Source organism: Chiroxiphia lanceolata, chromosome 3, assembly GCF_009829145.1.
Source record: "Chiroxiphia lanceolata isolate bChiLan1 chromosome 3, bChiLan1.pri, whole genome shotgun sequence".
NCBI lineage: Eukaryota > Metazoa > Chordata > Aves > Passeriformes > Pipridae > Chiroxiphia > Chiroxiphia lanceolata.
In genome coordinates this window covers 78,993,969-79,014,352 of record NC_045639.1, presented here as the reverse complement: position 1 = coordinate 79,014,352, position 20,384 = coordinate 78,993,969, and the positions used below count along the sequence as shown (strand labels likewise).

General features: G+C 39.8%; 2 long non-coding RNA genes across 2 annotated transcripts in view; one reads left to right on the top strand and one right to left on the bottom strand.

Annotated features, from left to right (window-relative positions):
* The window catches only part of LOC116784618, a 52,157-nt gene extending 41,843 nt beyond the window's left edge, over window positions 1-10,314 (top strand). Inside the window, exon 3 of the long non-coding RNA XR_004356170.1 lies at window positions 10,223-10,314. This is a non-coding gene — a long non-coding RNA (uncharacterized LOC116784618). The remainder of the gene's footprint in view (window positions 1-10,222) is intronic.
* LOC116784619 lies at window positions 661-10,286 on the bottom strand. The gene is made up of 3 exons (XR_004356171.1): window positions 10,241-10,286; window positions 2,217-2,292; window positions 661-746 (listed from the first exon to the last, which is right to left on the bottom strand). It is a non-coding gene; the product is annotated as an uncharacterized LOC116784619 (long non-coding RNA).
* Window positions 10,315-20,384: the final 10,070 nt, after the last annotated feature.

The window sequence follows — 20,384 nt, the reverse complement described above, 5'->3', positions numbered from 1 at the left end:
CACCTTATTCCACTGAAACAAAATTTAAAACAAGAAAAAAAGTATCTACATTTGAGCAAAATCAAAGTCCCCCCAAAAAAATTCCAAAATAAGGCAAAGTCATTCCAATTTATGTAGTTTAAGGTCTACTCACAATATGGAGAATTATTTTCTGCAAGATTTTTACTCTAATTCATTAATTTCTTCATAGAGTTATAAACTGCACTAACTCTCCTGTGGAAAAATCAGCACTGTTAAGTAGCTCATGAGCAGATGTGATACAAGAAAGCCTTTGGATTTTTTTTTTTAAACTCAAAGAGTAATGACACCGCAATATCATGTGGTGAAGGAGCAATAATTTGATAAACATTGTCTTTCCATTAGATTAGAGCAATTAATCTGATTCTAATTTAGCTGAAACATTACCATACTGGAATCCCTAGAGCCCGATGAATAATCTCTAAACACATTGACACACTCAGCAGACAAACATTATCTCCACTCATACTGTTGTTCCATATGGTCTCCTCCCATTCTGATGGAGGGCACCCTGCTGTTTCAATCAAATAAATGTCAATTATCTGAGATAGATTTTTTACTTCACAGCAACAGTGGCTGTGGAACAATTGTCTGCAGTTCTTCCCTGATTGCTGCTGCCTCGTTTTTCAGCTGCAGACCTTGCTGGATTGCAAAGCAAACTTTGCTGCATCATACACATTTTCAAAGTCTCTCTCTTGAAAATTGTAGGCACAGAAAATCATTTGTACCTGGGGAGAAAGCAACAAAACGTAGAAGAAATGGCAGAAGGGTTTGCCATCTTGACTTCTTTACCCTATTAGTTGGGATGGTCTTTATTGCCTTTTCTATTTGTTGATCTAGCAGGGTGCCAAAACTCTATGTGACTGAAGGCTTCTTAGAAGATTTGATAGAATCTTACTCTTCTAAGGCAATATCTCACAAGCCTTTTGCTTCAGGGGGTTCTGGGCACGCTCGCCACATCTCATGGGCTGTCTTGCACTTTTATTTGAAAAGACTATAAGAGAAGACAGGCTGAAAACTTCAAGCCCTTGCAAGCCACAGTTTTGACCACTGCTATAAGATTCAAAGCTCATCCAAAATATCTCCTTGGTATGGTAGGGCAGATTTAGATATTAGGAAGAAATTCTTTACTGTGAGGGTGGTGAGGCACTGAAACAGGTTGCCCAGAGAAGTTGTAAATGCCCCATCCCTGGAAGCGTTCAAGGCCAGGTTGGATAGGGCTCTGAACAAGCTGTTCGAGTGGGAGGTGTCCCTGTCCATGGCAGGGGTGTTGGACCCAGATGAACTTTAAGTTTCCTTCCAACCCAAGCCATTATATGATTCTGTGATTCTGTGGTAATCAGACTGCTTAGTATATTTGATGAGTGTAAGCCTTGTGGCTACTCTGGTGTTTAATAACGGGGCAGTGCTGTGCAATTCAGGTTGCTATCAGTAGAGATAAACTATTGCCATCAGCAGAGAAAAACAGTCATAGAATCTGAGGCAGAACCCTCTCAGTGGTGATCTGATGCAGCACTTTGCAGGCTGCATTTATTATTATATTACACCATATGTGACCCTGGTTTTCTTCTCTAGATGTGTCAGATAATCCTGTTGCACCTACTCCAAGTTATGTGGCATTAGTTAATTACACAGTTGTTTATATAGATATGCAGTCCTAGAGAGGATGTCTGCATATATGTGTCGGAAACATAAGTTGGATCACATGGCAATCTGGCAAGGAGAAAATTTTAAAACTGAGAATTCTGCAATTTTTCAATGATACTTGACATTCAGCTTGACCTAAATGACATGGCCATTGTGAGAACAAAAGTTTGTTGAATTTGGCCTTTGATCTGTGTGAGAAACTACTCCTTTGATCATGTGCATGAGGGCGAGTGCAGCATTCCTCTAGCTGAGGAAACCTTTAGCTTGAATAAGTTCTTTTAGGCCCAGTAGACTGAAATAGTAAGTACAGTGTGAATAGGTTCTGAACAGCTTTAAATAATGACTGTGAAACTGGCCTATTTTGACTTATAGTATACCTGCTCTTCCCAGCTCCCTTCTCTGTTGCCTTCCTCAACAGATTGTCTCTAGCACCTATCACATAGGCTTGAAATTATATAATATCTTGCTGTTTAGAAAAACTCTTATTTTTCAAGATGCTGGCTACCTTCCCCTCTTCCTAATATCAAATGGGTTCCCAAATACTTCAGTACCTCAGAAGCTAATTCATTCAACCGATTTCCACCAGATATTCTTCTTCTCTATGACAAGCAGCTGAAAACAGGACATCTGTCAAAAAAGTGGTGTGATTTGCATGCAACAGTTATCCGTACATTCTCACAGGGCTTTCAAGAGAGGAATACTGTTACCAATTTCTAATGTAGAATTTTAAGCTATCTGTAATTGCATTTTGTAGAAATAAAAAGTGTCTCTTACTATGGATTTGGACATTCTGTCACCATTAATGTGCCAATAAAGGTTTTGCTTGAGGACATTGTAGAACAATACACCTCTGTTAATGTTGCTGAATAAAACTATTAATATGATCAATTTGATTTGAAATGTCTAGTCTTGTAAAGTATGAGATCATTAACTTTAACAATGTAAGAGAGTTCTAACTATCATATTCAACTACATTAATGTCCAAGGAATAGCTAAGACCTCACATTTCATAGAGAAAAGTATTAATGTACTACTGGATGTAAATAAACTGAGCAACATTCAAATGCTTCAGGAAGGATGTAGCTTACACTAGTACATGCCATAAAAACAAGGCAGTGAGAGACATGAGGCAGAGAAGGAAACAATAATGGTTCCTGTACTGAAGTCATGAGATAAAGAAAATGGTGTTGAACATCTGAAATTTGCATGTAATCACAGTGGTATGTTGATTCTTAGGGTCTCAAAGTAAGGCATGTTATATAATGATGTTTAACATTCTTATCTGTTTTGTTTCTGTTTGAATGATGTATAATGAGTAAAGGAGCACAAACAAAGCTAAAATTGGGGAAAGTAAAATGAAACACTTTGATAGAAATGGGTTATTATCTTCAGTCAGAAGACCTGAGTTCTATCAGAAGTACTTTTCATGCAATACTTGCCTTTCCCCTTTCCATTAACTGTCTGCCCTATGGTGGAGTCACCATATGTGGAGGTATTTAAAAGCCATGTAGATGTGACACTTAGGAACATGGTTTAGTGGTGGACTTGGCAGTGCTGGATTAATGGTTGGACTCAATGATCTTAAGGTATTTTCCAACCCAAATGATTCTGTTGTTCTTGCTGTTGAGAGACAAGGAATAGGATCAGGGAGTGCACAAAGAAGAAAGCCTACAAGTACCTCTGCATTAGCATTTTAGTTCAAATCAGGAGAGTACCTCTGGAGCACAAATCTTAATCTTTACAATTTACAATACTTTGTTTCACATTGTAGAGAGATCTTGGGAGTACACAAAAGTAAACCGAAAGATGTGGTCCCAGTTTGCACGTAATTCACTCTGGTCATGGCTGATCAAATCCGTAGGAATAGACTGGAGCTAGTCAGAAATAAAATGCCCTGAAATTCTCATAAAATGTAAAGTGAGTCCTCAGCACTAGCTGTTTCACTCAACAAATCCTCCTTTATTGGGCTGCACTACTTGCTTGTGTGGACATAGCAGTGAAATATACTGGAGACTCCTTCCCCTGCACTGCATGTATGTTCTCACCCTAACACACTCCAGCTATATGAACATGTATAAATACTGACCAAGCCAATGATAATTGTTCTGATTACATTTGGGAAGGTCATGATCTTAAGCCTGTTTTTAAAAACATCTGTGGATGCCCTGGTACTGGCAGTTCCAACAGCTGAATTTAATAGTCACATGGGGCAGAGCCTAGTGTGGGCAGTGGGAGTACAGAAGGGGGAAGTAAGGAGATAATGGGAACTGAATATGTTATTTTTGAACTCGTATGGATGTGCGGTGTTTAGGGGTTTTTTATTCTTGCTCTGGTCCTCTACCTAAAATAAACTCACACACCAGTAATACTGGGAGCTGACTGTCCAAGTGGCAACTCTGCTGAAAAGGACTAGGTGGATGCCAAAATGAATAGGTGACACTGCACCCTCATTGAAAGGGAGCTACATCATGCAGGGTACATCAGGAGGAGTATGGCAGGTAGACTAATAAAAATTACTCTTCCCCAGTCTTCTCTGGTGAGGTTGCACCTAGAACAAGGCAAACTGGTTGAAGGCCAATCACAAAGATGATACAACTGCAGGGCTTCACAGTGGTGGCAGGTTGTACAACCAGGAGCAACAGCCAAAGACTGCACTCAGGTTTGTCATTAGGAAAGAGCTTTTGCTCTGAGTGTTGCACTGGAGTAGGTCACTTAGAAAGACTGAGTCATCTCTAATGTTGGATATTTGCCCATAGCTGGGCAAAACTAATCTAGTACTTGTGGTGGCCCTGCTTCAAGTGGAATGTTAGACAAGATGACCTCTGGAGGCCCCTTCCAATCAGCATTGTTCTGACTGTAGAATGCTGTGAATCAGACTTCAGTGAGTATTAGGGACTGACACGATAAGTAGATTTGTTAACTAGAACATTTGGCCTGGCCTGGCTTTGTAGAAGGTCACAGGTAGCATAAGCTGTTGCACTCACTGAGGCACCAAAATCTGTAGCAGTTACCTGGGGAGAGTCTCTCCTTGAATCTAAGACTTCTTAGCAAGGAGGGGGGTAAAACTAAGGCAGAGAAAAATAGAGGGAGTGCCTTGGGGAGCCTGATTTATCATTGCTGAGAGGAAAAGAGGAATGGTAGTTGCTTCATGAACGAGGGCTGTCATTCTCCCACCTAGAAGTCGCTGCTGCCCTTCATGTTTCCAGCTGTAGTGACAGCAAAGGCTGAATTCCACCCTGGCAGCCTGCTGCCTGAGGCAGCTGCCTACATCACCTCACCTTGATGACTAGCTCTATTCAGGACATGCAAACTTGCTCCAGGGAACAGAGCAGCTGTACTCAAAATACTGAGCAGACATCTTCACCTCCACCTCAATACTGAAGGTTTGCCTCTTCCTCCCCATGGGGTGACTCAGTGGTGTAGGATAGTAGCAGAGACAGGTGTCAACATGGCCTTAGTGAGACATCTAAATTTTCACAGCTTTACTGAGATACTGGGAGATAAAGCCACAATCTGGCCTCAGAAATGTCACACATATGGAATGGCAACTAGATGTGACCCACAGAGGTATAGCTGAGCAGATGTCTGCTTAAAAAGCAGCTGCCTTGGTGATGGCTTTTCTTCACTGCCTATGTCAGTTTTCTTGTCCAAAGTCAATGGGATCAGTGGCACTGAAATTACTCAGTACAGTGTTTCAGTTCTGATTTTAAAATTAAAGAAAAAAAAGTAATTAAAACTTTTTTCTTTCAAGATAAATTTTTTCCGAAGTTTGACTTTTATTGAGGATGTTTTTTTGTTAACATCACAATTTTGCTTATTTTTCTTAGAAATCAGTGACTTTTTTGTTATTGAGTTCCTTTCTGAGAGTTTTAGTGAAGCAAAAGAAACTTTCTGTGTTGTGTGACTGGAGAAGCAGGCTCCATTCACAACACAACAGTCTGTTAGCAAATGATAAATATGTCCTATGGCTGTAAGAGTCTAAATGGATTTTTTCCCCGTGCTCTATTTTCAAGATGTGACAAAATTACTAGGTAGCCTATGTATCCAAAGTTAGAACTATACTGGGAGCTGAATACTGTCAGCAATACCAGAGAAGCCTGATTTTAGCTCTATTGCAACACAGAAGAGTTCTGCTTTCATGGTGCATTAATTCAACACTGCAGGCGCTCTTTTCCCTCTCTGAAATTACAGGCTGTCTAACAAGTAGTTAAGGCTTGGGACTGAAGTGTAGAGTAAAGTCGTGAGGGCTTTATTGATCAACACAGTGACAGATCCTAATAGCTTGATGTAAGTTACAGATGCTCCCTATTGTTGCCTAAAATGGAGACAAAGGATGAAACATAGCTGAGATGTTTTACTGGCATATCCAGTTTTTAGAGTTCTTCGCTTTTAAAATAGAAGTTTCTTTGAATTCAGAATTATATGGTGCTCGAAAATGATCAGCATTCAAATCTGTTTGTTAGCTTATCCACTGAAATTGTAACTTTAAAGCCACCTTGGCCTCTCAAAAAGAATTTTGAAGCCCAGGACCACATGAATCAGACAAAAGCCAAACCAAAATATTTGCTTTTGTTGTGTGCATTAATATATTAAATTAGAAGCATTAAAGAAGCTTAGTTTAATTTGAAAATAGGCAGTTGGCAGCATTGTTTGGCTGCTGGGCTACTGAACCACTCTGGTTCCTGTGCTGGTAGGAAGGGCTGGAAGTTACAGAGAGTCCAGAGAGGATGCCATAAATAAAAAAGACATTTATTTCAGTATCTTGGGTAAATGTTTAACGGTCATAAAGAGACTGCTGTGGGGCACGTTAATATGCTTCAATAAGCAATGTGGTGTTGTTATTTCTTTGGTTTCCATAACATGGCAGTTGAGTTATAAGCTTTCTGCCTGGCAGGGTAGAAAATGGGACTGTTTCTGAACTCAGTGGAGAGCAAGAGCTGCTGCCTCATTCCAAGGGGGGTCCCACTCTTCTCCTGTGTCTGAAGCAATGGTGCTGTGGGGTTCCTGCAGTGCCTCATACTACACTGACTTATGTCTCTTGACTGGTTTTCCACCTTCAGGCAGACAGTACCTCTCAAGGCTCTGTGCCTCATCAGAGCTTTGAAAAGGGAGCTGCTACATCACTGGTAGTGGGCACTTGGTGGTATCAGGTTTCTGTGGTGGAAGATTGTGCCAAATTCCTACCAGTGTTTGCAGTGAGGCAGTTACCTAAAAGTCTTGATGCTGTTCAGTTGCTCACTGGAGATGTGCATATAGCTGCATGTACTGTTTCACTCTGAGTGTTAAACAACTTGCACAGAGTTCGTGGGGACTAGTTGTACATTGTAAATTTATGACATAAAACCCCAGACTATAAGAGCACTGAATGGGATTGTACCTTATGGCTGTCTAGCTCTCTGTCCTATCCCTGATAGCCATCAAAAGGAGGTGGGTAGGAAAGAGTATAAAAACAGGGTGCACAATATGTGGTACTTCCCTAGGCACTCACCCTGCTTCCAATCATTTGCAGCTCAGAGACTTCCTGGCCTGGAGATGTTTCTTTGAATTTATAGCCTGAAAATATTTCTGATCTGTGAACTTGCCTTACCTCTCGTTGAATCCAAGTAAACTTTTAGCATCTGCAGCATTCTATGGCATGGTGTTTGTCAAATGTGCATGCTTTTCTAAGGTCATAGCCTCAGAGGTCAGGCTGACTTCTTGTGTCAAAAAGATTCAGTCCCCCATTGTCATCACACCAGGATTGGGCTCCAGAAACAGCTCTTCTTTGGTACCTTCTCTATCTGTTATTACATGTTAATATTGATTAATGCACTCGCCACATATGGTGGAGGCACTTGTCTTACTTCTCATCCACCTGGGATACACATTAATCAACAGTACAGCATGGTATAGTATGTCATGTCTCATTGCTTAAACATTTTCCTATTCCCTTATGTTGTTTTTAAATTGAAGAAAACTGAGTGCTCAAACAGAAGTAATAGATCAGTGTAACTAGATTTGTCTTAATACACCCTAGATGAATTTGCCCAGAAGAGTTTAACAGAAAATCTTTTTCAGCATACAGAAACTTTTGAAGAGTTATATCACTGAGGATTGCTTTCTGCAGGAAAAACAAAGAAGGCCCTTTGTTCTGTTCGCATGTCTCCCACAAGATAAAGATATTATTTCTCTCCTATTAAAAAAAAAAAAAAGGTTTACTGGCTTCAGAAAGCCTGCGTTCAAGTTTCCCGAACTTTTAGTCTCCAAAATAGTGTTCTGTAATTAGTTATGGGCTAAATATAGCTCTACTGTAGCTTAGTTCAGTTTAGCACAGTGATGGTGGCACTCAGTTTCCCCGATGTTAAGATACTAGAAGTCAGGTGCTTGGTCTAAGCAGCCCACTCTGTAATGGGCATAGAGGGATGGGTGCCTACTGACACAGATTTATTTCACCGTGTGGTAGGTGTTTAAAATGAGCTTCTAGAGATGTCTTTCCTGCTCTATTGATTAGAGGTTATTGATTCATTGAAATCTAGTTTGGACTGCACATTTCCTATAGGAAAAGTTAGACCCGGGGACCTGGAGCTTAGAGAACAAAGCAGCACCATGGAGAACAATTTCAGTTGTGTTTGGTGTAACAGACTTCAAATATATAAAAATTCATGCTCAGTAGACATAAAAAAATTGAATAAGCCAAATTTTCATAGAAGCCTAACACACAGAACACAAGACAAAAGAGCTCATGGGGCAAAGAGCAGGTCCTTCCAATGTGAGTGGTTACTGGTGAGAATTGCTCTATTAAAGGTCATATGACCAATTCATTTATCTAACTGATCACTAAATTGCTACTGTTGATGCTCTTAGTGTAAAGTGAGGAGCTACTTACTGAGAGCAGGAAGTCATGGAAACTATCCTGTGACCAATATATTTACTTGGTGTACCAGTGAAAGAGTAAAAGAGCTGAAGATGATAACCAGAGGTTTTGCACTGTGTTCTATGCCGTGTTTCCTGCCTTTTGGGTACATAAAGTTTCTTTTTACATTTCTTTTGGAGATTACGGACAGAAGTATGTCTTTTATTACTTAAAATATTTCTGAGCTCATACACAACCTAGAAATTATGCGGTATATTTTAATGTGTTTACACAAAATGGCGAGGTTTTTGTTGCTTATGCTATTTTATCCTTTCTGAATGCAAGTTCCATGGCCCATTAATGCAGTTTTTTAAACTTTTTTTTTTTTAAATTCTGTCAAACAAGCCCACAGCTTCTTTGTTTTTTTTTTTTTTTAAATCTTCTAGATGTCAATATACCTTGCAGATTGTTGGTACTGTATGAATACCAGATACAAACTATGAATTTCTTACATTGACTGCATATCAGCTGCTGTGAGATAAAGAATGCAATCAGACCTTCCGAGCGTTGCAAATATAGCTTGTGATGCGAAGAGAGAGTCCAGAATAACTTTGATGCAGGAAGTATTTTGATGCATTATCAAGAGCTTTTTCACAGAATGATAGTTTCCAGAATATTTATGCAGTGCCTTCATCTGTAAGCAACGGTATAAACAATAAATAATCCTTCTCATCAGTGTAACTACATCCTATGAATAAGTCCCCAGGGCACTATAAGTAAAGTTATCTTGTAACCATTAATAACAAACAGAAGAAGGATTTCCTTACTGACTTCTATGAAGTTTTCAGTAGTGTTTTGATTTGATTCTGCATTTCTAAAAGTGGCATAGTGTTTGCCTGCCTGCCTGTCTGAGATGTTCAAAGGCAAGTAAGTTTGTTAGGTCCACAAATCCCACCAGTGTCTGAAGGACTTCAGATCTTGCTGGGCTGTTTGTTAACATCACTGCAATCTACTGCTCTCCAGGGTACATTTGAAACTGTAATTGAATTGCAGCATATCAGGACTGTCCCTAGACATGCCTATTGGTTGCAAACAGGCCAACCTGCTCTTGCTCTAACCAGGGAGTGCTTATTCAGGTTCGGGACAGCTTGGGTGGCTTTTAGCCAGCCCAGGGTATTATGAAATCATAGAATAGTTTGAGTTGAAAGGGACTTTAAACATTACATACTTCCAGCCACACTGCCGTGCACAGGGACATCTCCCACTAGACCAGGTTGCTCGGGGCCCCATCCAACCTGGCCTGGAACACTTCCAGGGATGGGGCATTCACAACTTCTCTGGGCAACCTGTTCCAATGTGTCACCTCTCTCACAGTAATGAATTTCTTCCTAATATCTAATCTAAATCTACCCTCTTTCAGTTTATAGTCATTCCCCCTTGTCTTGTCACTATGTGCCTTTGTAAAAATTCCTTTTTGATATACGTAGTATGCCAGTGAAACTCTTAGCATAAGAAATGGACCTAATTTCACTTGAAGGAACCTTTTAGATGATGTCAGGGAATTACCCCTCCTTACTAAAAATCCTAGATCAATTTTATTATCACTTTCTTGCCTTCAGTTTAAATCAAGCAAACAAAGGGATGGAAACTTGTTTAGTAAGAAAATAAATGTTAATTATAAATCCATTAGTATGTTTTCTTTTAACTTTTTCATTTGGTCTGCAGATGCTTTCTTGCTCTTACCAGTGAAAGAGCTGAGAACTGACCATCTTCTGAGAGCGCCTTTTGGCTTCAGGAAAGAGAATGATACAAGGGTGAGTGCATTTTTCAAGAATGAATAAGGAGCTCTGGGCTTAAGTCACATCGACCCCCAGGTGCCTAAATTGCTTTGGAAATAGGACTTGAGGTACAAGAGTCAATGGGAATGGTTGAGGCTCTGCTGCCTCGGGCCTCTTTCAGAGTTTGCCACATTTGTAACAGTGATTAGTGAATTGCATGTTAAACAACTCTGAACCGCCTTAGTTTTGAGAGTCGTATATTAAATAGACTAAAGTTAGTTGTTTGCTCTGACAAGCCACAGGAGCTTTTCAGCAGTGATCTTGGCAACGGCGATAGCAGCTATCACAAGAAGGGTTATAATCCACCTCTGCAAACAGCACCACTGGCTCCTGAACTGGCTTCCAGTTACTTTGCAGATCAGTCCTTCTTAAACAGCCGGAGTCTTGTGCAGGTTTTTGATATTGAAATTTGACATTTAATAGTGTAAGGGCAGAGAGACAGTGCCTCCTTCATTCACCAAGAATGGAAGTTCAGAGTGCATGGTGCAGAGACCCATAATAGCAGGATAAGACTCAAATTAAAACTGACCCAACTGGAAAAATTAGTTTGGTGGGGCTAGTGGATAATGCTGACATTTTGAGGCCATCAGTTTGCATGCAACAGGAAGCTGCATGCAATGTGATTAAGGTAGATTAATTTGGGCAAATGTGCACTGCATTTTGAGCACATCTGGCATGGCAGAGTAACACTCATTGAAGCAACCTGAATAACAAATCCTCTGTACATCCATGGGAACTCTTGTTCCCTTCATTGTAAGTCCTCTTATGCAGTTTATGTGACAGTACAGGGTTTTGATGTCACAAATGGGTGCTGGGATGGCTCTTCCTGGTGACTACCCTCTCTTATCCCAATCTGTACAGCAGCTGAGCTGCAGCCAGTCAGCAAGAACTCTTCACCCCTTTTCCTTTTTCCACCTCTCTTCCCAAGAAAAGAGTCTTCCTTACCCTAGTGCTATATACAAGAGGTCTGCCTTTTGTGCCTCTTCAGCAATAATACAGAGAAGTGAAATTCAAAATTTCTAGAAGACCAAGTATTTTATGAAACCTATTTGGAAATATTTTTAACCTGTCCTTATTTGCTTACTTATTCCTCCATATGGTTCACTCACTCACTCACTGATGGTGAAGGCCCTCATTACTTTGGATGTAAATGCTGGTTTGGCTTTTTAGGATCATGGATGCTAGTGGTCTCTGCAAAAGGCTTTCCCTGGTCCCTACCTGAGCAGTGACTTTGAGGTGCCATCATTCAATCTCCAGCCCCTGCCCAGCATCATGCTTTGAGCAACACTTTCCCATTGCTGTCACTGGGCCATCGTACTTGTTCTGTTTCTTATTTCTTGGTATGTTTCTCATGATGAAGTATTTTGTTTCCCAGCAGTGGTACATGAAAAGAAACTCAAAGCTCAACCAAAGGAGAAAACTGAAAAAACACTCTTGTATTAATCAGACAAGACATAAGTAACTGGAAGAAGAGGTGAGTTGTAGATTTCCACATTCAGAGGACACTGCTTGCCTTGTACCTTTCAAACTTGTTAGTGCCACTGCTGATCCAAGCAATATTTCTGGGAATTCTCGTTAAGATTCTCCTGCCCAAAGTCAATGGACTGCTTATACCATAGAGTACAAGGACTAAGTTTACCTTCGAACTGCATATACAAAAAATGTGACTGAAATGCTACCTATTCATAAGAGACCAAAGAAGACAATAAAATAGCCCATGCAGGACCTAGTCTGATATTAACTCCTTCCATGACCTTTATATCATGAAAATCTGATACCTCTGAGAGAAATAACCCTTAATGTTTAATAAATATTTTAGGAATTATATAATACGAGGCCTGACTTTTCAAGGGCTACAAATATCAGTGATCCCATTGCCTTTTATAGCTCTAAAGAAGAATTTCATAGTAGGTTTTTACTTCTAAATTGGCAATATTTTTTAAACAGAAAACAAAGCAAAATATGAACAGAAACACTATAGGTCTAGAAATGTTCTGATTTGTTTGCACAGCAGAAACTTCTTCAGTGGAGGCCCATCTTGGGTTGTTATGCCCTGTGCTTTTGTCATGCTGTGTCTTTCCCTGTTTAAATTAAATCCCAAAGCTACTGTTGGATCGATTTTAGGTAAAGTAGATGTGGCATAAAGCCAGTTTTTCTTGGTTGAGAAAATACTTTCCCGCTGTGATAACATCTTCTAAAAAAAGGCACTATCAATAAAATAATCAGTAAAGTAAGAAACATCAAGGTAGAGCCAACAGTCACACCAGAGAGTTTACTAATGTGTGAGAAACCTGCCTGCTTCTCGTAAGATCACCATAATAGACTGAATCTTTTTTGGTTTTAATTTTATATCAGCATAAGCTCTGCTCTCTCTATACAGTATAGCACTCTTTGTACTGAGAAAGTGGAAGTGACATCTATCCAAATAGACTGGCTCAATGAGTCTTGGTTTTGATGACCTCATGCCTTTTTTGTCTTCTGGTTTAACTGATATGTTTATTGTTGGCTTTGAAGCAGTTAAAGGTAGTCCGAAAGTCTTTTCTTATTTCCTGCCTTTTTTTCCCCTTCCTCTTTCTTCCTTTTCATTGTAGAAAAAAAAAATACTATGTCAAGGAAAAACACTTAGCTTATGGATTTTTTTCTTTTCTATTACCGTTTTTATTACAAAGCACCCCTGAAGACCTTTTAATTCTCTTGACTGTTTAAAGATACTTCGTGAAAATATGACATCTGAGATGTGAAGATAGGTATAACTGAGTGCAAGATTCTGTTTTCCAGGAGTCTACTACAGTAGACTACAGTAAGATCCTAAGGAATTCAACAAAATGGAAAGAGTCAGTAAGGGTTTAGTGGAATTTGATAGGAGGCCCCATACAAATATCCAGATGAAACTATAGCCAATTATTCTGTGCTGAATATTATACCTCGATGAAAATAAAATACCTGAGTTTAATCTTTCATTCAGAGTAAAGATTTGTAGTACAATGACCTGATTTAGCTGAAAAAAGGAAAAAATAAGTAAGTCTGACAGCTGAGAACAGAAGGGGGATTAATCTCAAAAGCTGCTAGTCTTTGTTTCCCATCCTTTCATTATTGTTCAATCAGAGCAAAGAAAGGACTAGCTGCCCTGACACAGCTCAAGTTTCATTGCTTGGAGAAAGGAGGAGGTATGGTGGAGAGAGATATTCCATTATTTACAGACAGAGGAACTGAGAAGAAAACAAAGAAATGGAGCCAGTTGATCCACCTTTGGGTCTACCTGGTGCTTTGGGCAGAAACAGACAAACAGTGCCTGCACTCATCAGCAGGCGCAGCAAGGGCAGCTGAAGGTACATATGACAGGATGGGATGGCACACAAGGTGCAGTAAGCCCCCTGAATGCATCATTATCCCACTTTTCAGTGTTACATTTTGACCTCCAGTGCGCACAACAAGAGGAGAAAGGAGATGATGCTGTGACACATTACAGTGCTATCTGCTCTTCTGATCTCTTGGAGGGTGCCTCTTCTTGGCATGTGACATAAACCCAACTCTCATTCCACTTGTGAACATTTACAACCACAAGCTCCACTATGCACCCTAAGGTCAGTGGTTGCTGCAAGTCAGGCAGACGTGCAGCTACTTGCTTCAGGTTACCAGAACTGCACTTGAAAGTAACACAATTTACCATGTACTTCTTATGCCAGCTGTTTGAATTAATGCTTGAGTTACTACATCTCTTCAATCACCATGTTAAAGTAGCAAGGGACAGAAAGGCTAGCAAGAAAACTTTCTGCAAGTATGTTAGAAGCGAGAAAAAGTCCAGGGAATAAACTGGATTCACTATTAAAGAATAATAAAATAAGATGCCAAAAGTTGAGGTCGAGATGGTTGAAAAGTTTAGTGTTTTTGGTTTTTGGTGGTTTTTTGCTTGTGTCAGTCTTCAGTAAAGTGGTCAGCTGTGCTCTTAAATTTAATAAGCTAACCTTAGAGAAAATAATAAGTAGGAGATAGGTCATTTAATAAGATAGGCGATAGGTCATTTAGAGAATATTTAGCTCTTGGGTATTATTTTCAGGAAGAAAACGGATTTCATGTCCGAAAATTCACTGTAATGTGAAGCCTACAGAAACAACCTTAGAGTATAATGATTATCTTTGATAATTCTTAGAATATGCATGGGCTTCCAGAAGACGGAAAACAGAAACCATGGTGTCTGCCTTTGAAAAAGAGTGACATGAGGAACTAAAAATCACAGTGTGGTCTGCTTAGCTTTGGTTCTGGAATAATAGTGGAACAAATGTTCAAAGTATTTTTAAAGACATGGAAGATGATGAGGAAATGTGTTAATAAGATTTTTCTGTTAAATTTCAGGGTTGTATGATCTGGTTACGAACATTTAGAAAAACTGCTTCATTGGATGACTCTGAGCTCTGTTATTAGGATTGCTGATTTTGGCTGGTAATTGCAATCAAAGTTGAATAATTAAAAAAAGCAGCAATGGTTTCAAAATGACTGCCAATTGTAACTACAACCTACTGGCACCTTCTGCTTTTTTGTGCTCTCTGTGACTATATTTCACCCATTTCCTCTTCTCATCCAGGACGGGACACTCTGCACTTACTGCTTGATCCCTTTCAGGGCGTCAGAGCTGGGATCTTCCAGGGCCTGTTGCTAGCAGATGCCTCCTGTTACAGGCATTCTGCCCACGTATATGGATTCATCATCTCTCTCCCAAGAACCTGTCATGTGAGAAATGCCTCTTGTAGAAGGAAACATCAGGTAGCCAATGCAATGGATGAAAAAACTTTCATTATTGTTAAACTGACAGCTGGAAATTGATTCTCCGTTACAGTTCTAATTCTATTGCTGTGTATCTATCTCCTTGAAAATAATTCAGGTTTCTCATTTAATAACTTGAATATATTCTTTTGCCTATGTGTCATGTACTGGATTTGCATAATGAGATTTGAAACCATGTCCAGAGGTAAAAAACCCCTAAAATAACCTAGATTAGGTTAATGTCTCCTAGACAAGGAGACATTAACATATAGAAGCCAGAAGAGGGTGAAGAATAGCTTTTTCATGGCTGTTAAATATTCTGCAAGTTTACAGTAACATCTAATTTGGCATTTCTTCATGAGCTATAGAGGCAAAACAATATAACATAGGACATTGCAAACAAATGAACCCAAAGCATAATACAGAAGAAGCAAAAGGAAAATATTTTTGAATATAGTTATTCACACTGGTCAGGGGCCATAGTGTTACCCCCTTCAGCTGCCCAAGTATCCCATTCCTAGGCTTGTACCTAGTTTTAAGGTCAGTCTCCTTGTTTCTGGGAAAAAAAGGAACTGTACTGGTGTCCTAGTTTTTGGCCAGGAGAGGGTTAATTTTTTACAGTAGTCAGGAAGGGAGCATGGCCGGACCCTAATTTTATTTGATTCCATCTCACAGTCACTTACAAGGGTGGGAGTAAGGGGATTTGTTTCAAGGTGGGGTGTTGGTATTTTGTTGCATTTTTTCCACATAATAGTTTCCTTGTCTTACCCCTTTTGTTATTAACATTGTTGCCTTACTGTTTGTTATCTTATCTCATGCTGTTTCAGTAAATTGTTCTTATCTCGACCTGTAATTTTCACCTTTTTGTGCCTCCAATTCTCAGCTCCATCCCTGGAACTTGGAAGGGGAGAGAAAGGCGGAGGGAAGCAAGCAGTGGCTCTGGTTTGGAGAGTCTCATTTGTGGGGGTGGAGGAGGACACTAAATTGGAATTGTCATTCCTAAACCATGAAAAGTGGGTTTCCAGCGATTTTTTCACTAATTGGTGACTTAAGAGAAAGCATATACTTCTTATCATGTTGAAATTCTTTCATAAATGTTCAGAAGAATGAAGTAACAAGAAAATCACTTGGATTTTCTGACGTTCAGACACTTGAATCTCAATACTGCTTATGTAGAAGGCACTCACTAGTCAAGACTTCCCTCTCAGAAAAAAAAGACTGTTCAATTTAATCTGTGGAGATACAAAACCTTACCCACAACCTCTTCAATTATATAGTGAAGAAGTAGATTACCAGACTTGAGCTGCAAGTCTGCAGGTGATACTGAAAATCAATTTTTTCAGATGAAAATGAGCTACAGAACTAAGATTCTGTTTGAGGAAAAGAACATCATCTCCTGTGGTATATAGAATTTAGGTGGCATCTTTTGTAATCTTTCATGAAATATCTAACTGTACAATATGATGTCAAGAAGTGGCTGAACAGCAGTCAGGGCATGAATACATCTGTAAATAAACCAGTAGAATTGGTGGATATTTAGTGAACTGAGTTATGTGTATTTCAGCTGTGCCATCTTCCTATTGTGAAAAAAAAATCCCAACAAACAATATTTTACCAGGATTAAACATTCTTATTCGCTTTCCCTTCTATTTATGTTAGAAATTGGAACTTAATTCTTAAAATCCAAATAAAGGGAAGAAATAACAGTATGAGGTTATATTGATAATTTCATATAAATGATGAACAGGATCCCACAGGCTTTTGAAATAAAACTGATTGAAATTCGTTCTAGTTGGCTCCCATAAATCTTAGTTGTAAATCTGCATTCACTTAATAAGTTGCTGAATTTTTAGGAAGCTGTGTCATATATACTTGGTTGGGTTTTAATTCACGAAGTTTATAATTCTGACTTCTGTACAGGAATGTGAACATTGTCATTTTCTGTGTGGGTGTTTATCTGCCTGGCAGTATTTCTCTGATTCAAAGCATCCAGAGGAAATGCAGAAAGTTCTATTGAGCACAGATTTCTGTACCTGGATAAATTTGGCTATTTTTTTTTTTTTTTTGTGGTACAACTTTTAAACAAAAGTAAATCATTCTGTCCACAAGGAACAAGGTACTGGTTAAAACAAACTAATATACACATACCATTTGCTTCAGAGAACTGTGCTCACTTTTTTAATGTCCAGAAGGAAGACTTGGCATTTGTAACACAGTACCTGAAAGGACAAAATCTCATCCTTTCTTCTTTCGCTGACTTCAAGGAGAATTGAGTGTTCTCCCACCCTTGCAGGATTGAATCCTTTGTAAACTTCCTAATGATTACTATATGTATGAATATCTATTAAATGTTACAGTAGGTTGATAACACCCAGCCATATCACTCATTTATTAAAGAAACTGTTCAGTCAAGTCTGAACAGGGGGGCGGAGAGAGCAACTCAACTACAGTTAGATGATGATACTTCTAAAATTGTCCAAGCATGTGTGCAAGAACCTGTCAAAGTAAGGGTTTAATAAATGAGAAAGTGAAGGGCAGGTAACTTTCCCAATATACAGAAGTTGTGCACATGCATGTGCATGGTTCATTTATCCCATGCTTCCTAGCAGGTAAACAATACAAAAAGAGAGTCTGCTTGCTATTTTTGAGCTAGATTGTCTGGAAAAGAAATTTGCCAAGTCAGTCATTACTGGGGTTACAGTAGCATGCTGCATGGTATCACTGAAGACTGCTTTTGCATCAGCAAATTTCCACCAAACTCAGTGTAGCAATTCTTGCCTGTCACTCCAAGCACTTGCTCTGATCTTCTGGGCAGTGTCGACAATAGCAGGACCTGGGAGAACAGGCAGCTTCTGAAGGGAGGATGGGTAAGGAAGAGTAAGGAAGCAGGGGAGATGCAGATGAGCACTGGGGAAGCAACTGATGCTATGGAGATGCCTACTGCAGGCAGCCTCATCCTTCCTCCACAATGAGAGCAGCAGTGCCTGATTTTGTAGAAATTTGCACTTTTCAGGATGTCTGTTGCCCAAGTTAATTGCTGATTTTGCCTTTGTGGGAAGTTGGCCCTGTTTATACCAGAACTGGTGAGGTACCATGGTGCTGTAAAACTCTCAAAGGCAACAGGACATGTGATATATCAAAGCATTTTCCTCCCTACTCACAAATTGAATGTGTTTGTGGTGAATATTTGGTAAAACTAGATGAGGAATATATTTTGAAAAAGAATGTACCTAGTACGGGGATTGAAAGCTACCTTAGCTTCTTGCCTGATGTGGAACCATCATCTTAACTCCGGCTTTGACTGTGTAAGTCTCTGAGAGCAAATATAAAGCACTTGGAAATGGCACTCAAGCAGAAAAGGACTGTTGGCTGAGCAGTTTTTAGTGCCTGAGCACTCCATAAAGAGAGTCTTTTCTGTGCAGTCATCTGCTCTGATTTCTCCCTCATAGCTACAGATGTTATTCCATTTGTGATTGCAATAAGGGGCTTGACATAGCCCACATTTCTAATAAACTGCTACAATACTTACCAGCTAGTTTTTTTATTACTAACCTCTTGTTTCACAACATAATTCATACGTAACATTCCTGATAGGTTACTGAGTAAATGTCTGGGAGTACTACCTCCTCTGTATTTCACCTTGTCATTTTGACATTATTAGTACTTCTGTGATTGCCAATGAGGTATCTTTGCTTAGTAAGCGGGCTGTGTGTTGTCTACGGTAAAATGTTGCTCGGTTTTGGGGACTCAGGATTTTGTTGGAATAAAATTGCAAAGGCCAAGTGAACTTTCTTTGCCTAAATGTCTGGTTTTGACACTGTGGTTGATATCTGGTATCTGATTTACTATGATGTGACGTGGTAGACTGAAGTTGCTAACCTCCACATGTTTGTGATTACCTGTGTTCTGGTGTCTGTACAATAGGAAAACATTGTAGAAGCTGACTGGTTAACCTTGGTATTTGCTGTCCTTTGAAAGGGGAAGGATGCTCCCTGGGCCATAAGGACACCCAAATGCCTCTATTGCTATTACCACCCATGCACCCCTGCCTATGGACATGGAGTTCCATTTCAGTACAAGTCCCCAGCCCTGGCTGAGAAATATTGAGGGTTGCTCGGTTTCTTTCTGTCTTGGCTTCCTGATGGACTTTCTGGAGGAATTCCAGACCTATACTCCAGTCAGGTCCCAATCCCTGCTTCCCCCTGTTCCCAAAAAGGTCTTTCTGGATAGATCCCAAGTCTGATTCATTCACCTTGTCTGATGGTCACCAGCTGTCATAGGTTGGTGGCTGTCACAGTCACTGGGCTCCCTCTTCTCAAATATGGTAGGTCATCACCCTGCTAAGAGAGGACACTGGCTGTTCTGTGTCCCTTCAGGTCCCCTGGGCTCCTCTTCCCTCAGGAACAACAGCCCTGATCCCCTGGAGGCAATATTTTCTGCCTCAGTTGGCTCAGGCAGCTGGTCGTTATATAACGACCTCTTTGAATTGCCAGCCCCAAGTCTTAGCAGGAGCAGGAGCCTTTGATGATTTGATAAATCTGAAATAGATGAAGGTCACTTTGCAGTCATGGTTGCCTAGAAATATCATGGTCAGGTTGCCTAGAAATATCTGCTTCATCTAGTGGCATTTGGTGCCTTCTATGGGAAGGTGGATTTGTCCGAGCATGTGACATATTTAAAGAGTGTGAGTCATCAACATCTGAAAGGACTTTAGTGCCCTCATATTGTGTGCTTGGCATTGGCAGTAAATGTAAGTGAAGACAGTATGCTGAGCCACACTGGAAACACTCACATCATTGTGTCCGCAGAAGCACTGGAATATCTCAGCAATTACTTCTCATGGCTCTGTTTGCCCCTTTGAGAGTGAGGAGTAATAGCTTATTATCAAGTTCTGTGGGATATGAACAGTGTGCAGCTCTTGCCTGTTAATTCCTGCTGAAATTGCACTGTGATTCCTGCTGCACACTGTAATGCAAGGTAAATTAAATGTATTTCTGGGAAAGGGAAAACAACCCTAAACCAAACCAGCAGCCCTTAAACAAACTAAATTAATTGTTTAATAATTTTCCTTGATGGAAGAGGCACGTGGATGGGAAAAGTTAACCAGTCAGGGAAAATAATATCAGGAGTAAAGAACAGAAATCAGTGTGAAATAACCACCATAGTATCTGGGTGCTTGTTCAAAGTCCAAAATTCTGCATCAAATCCCAGCCTCCTGATGGTGGAATAGAGGTCACTTTCTGTCATCTTGGTATAAACTGCTTAATATGATGCAATGAGAAAAAAAG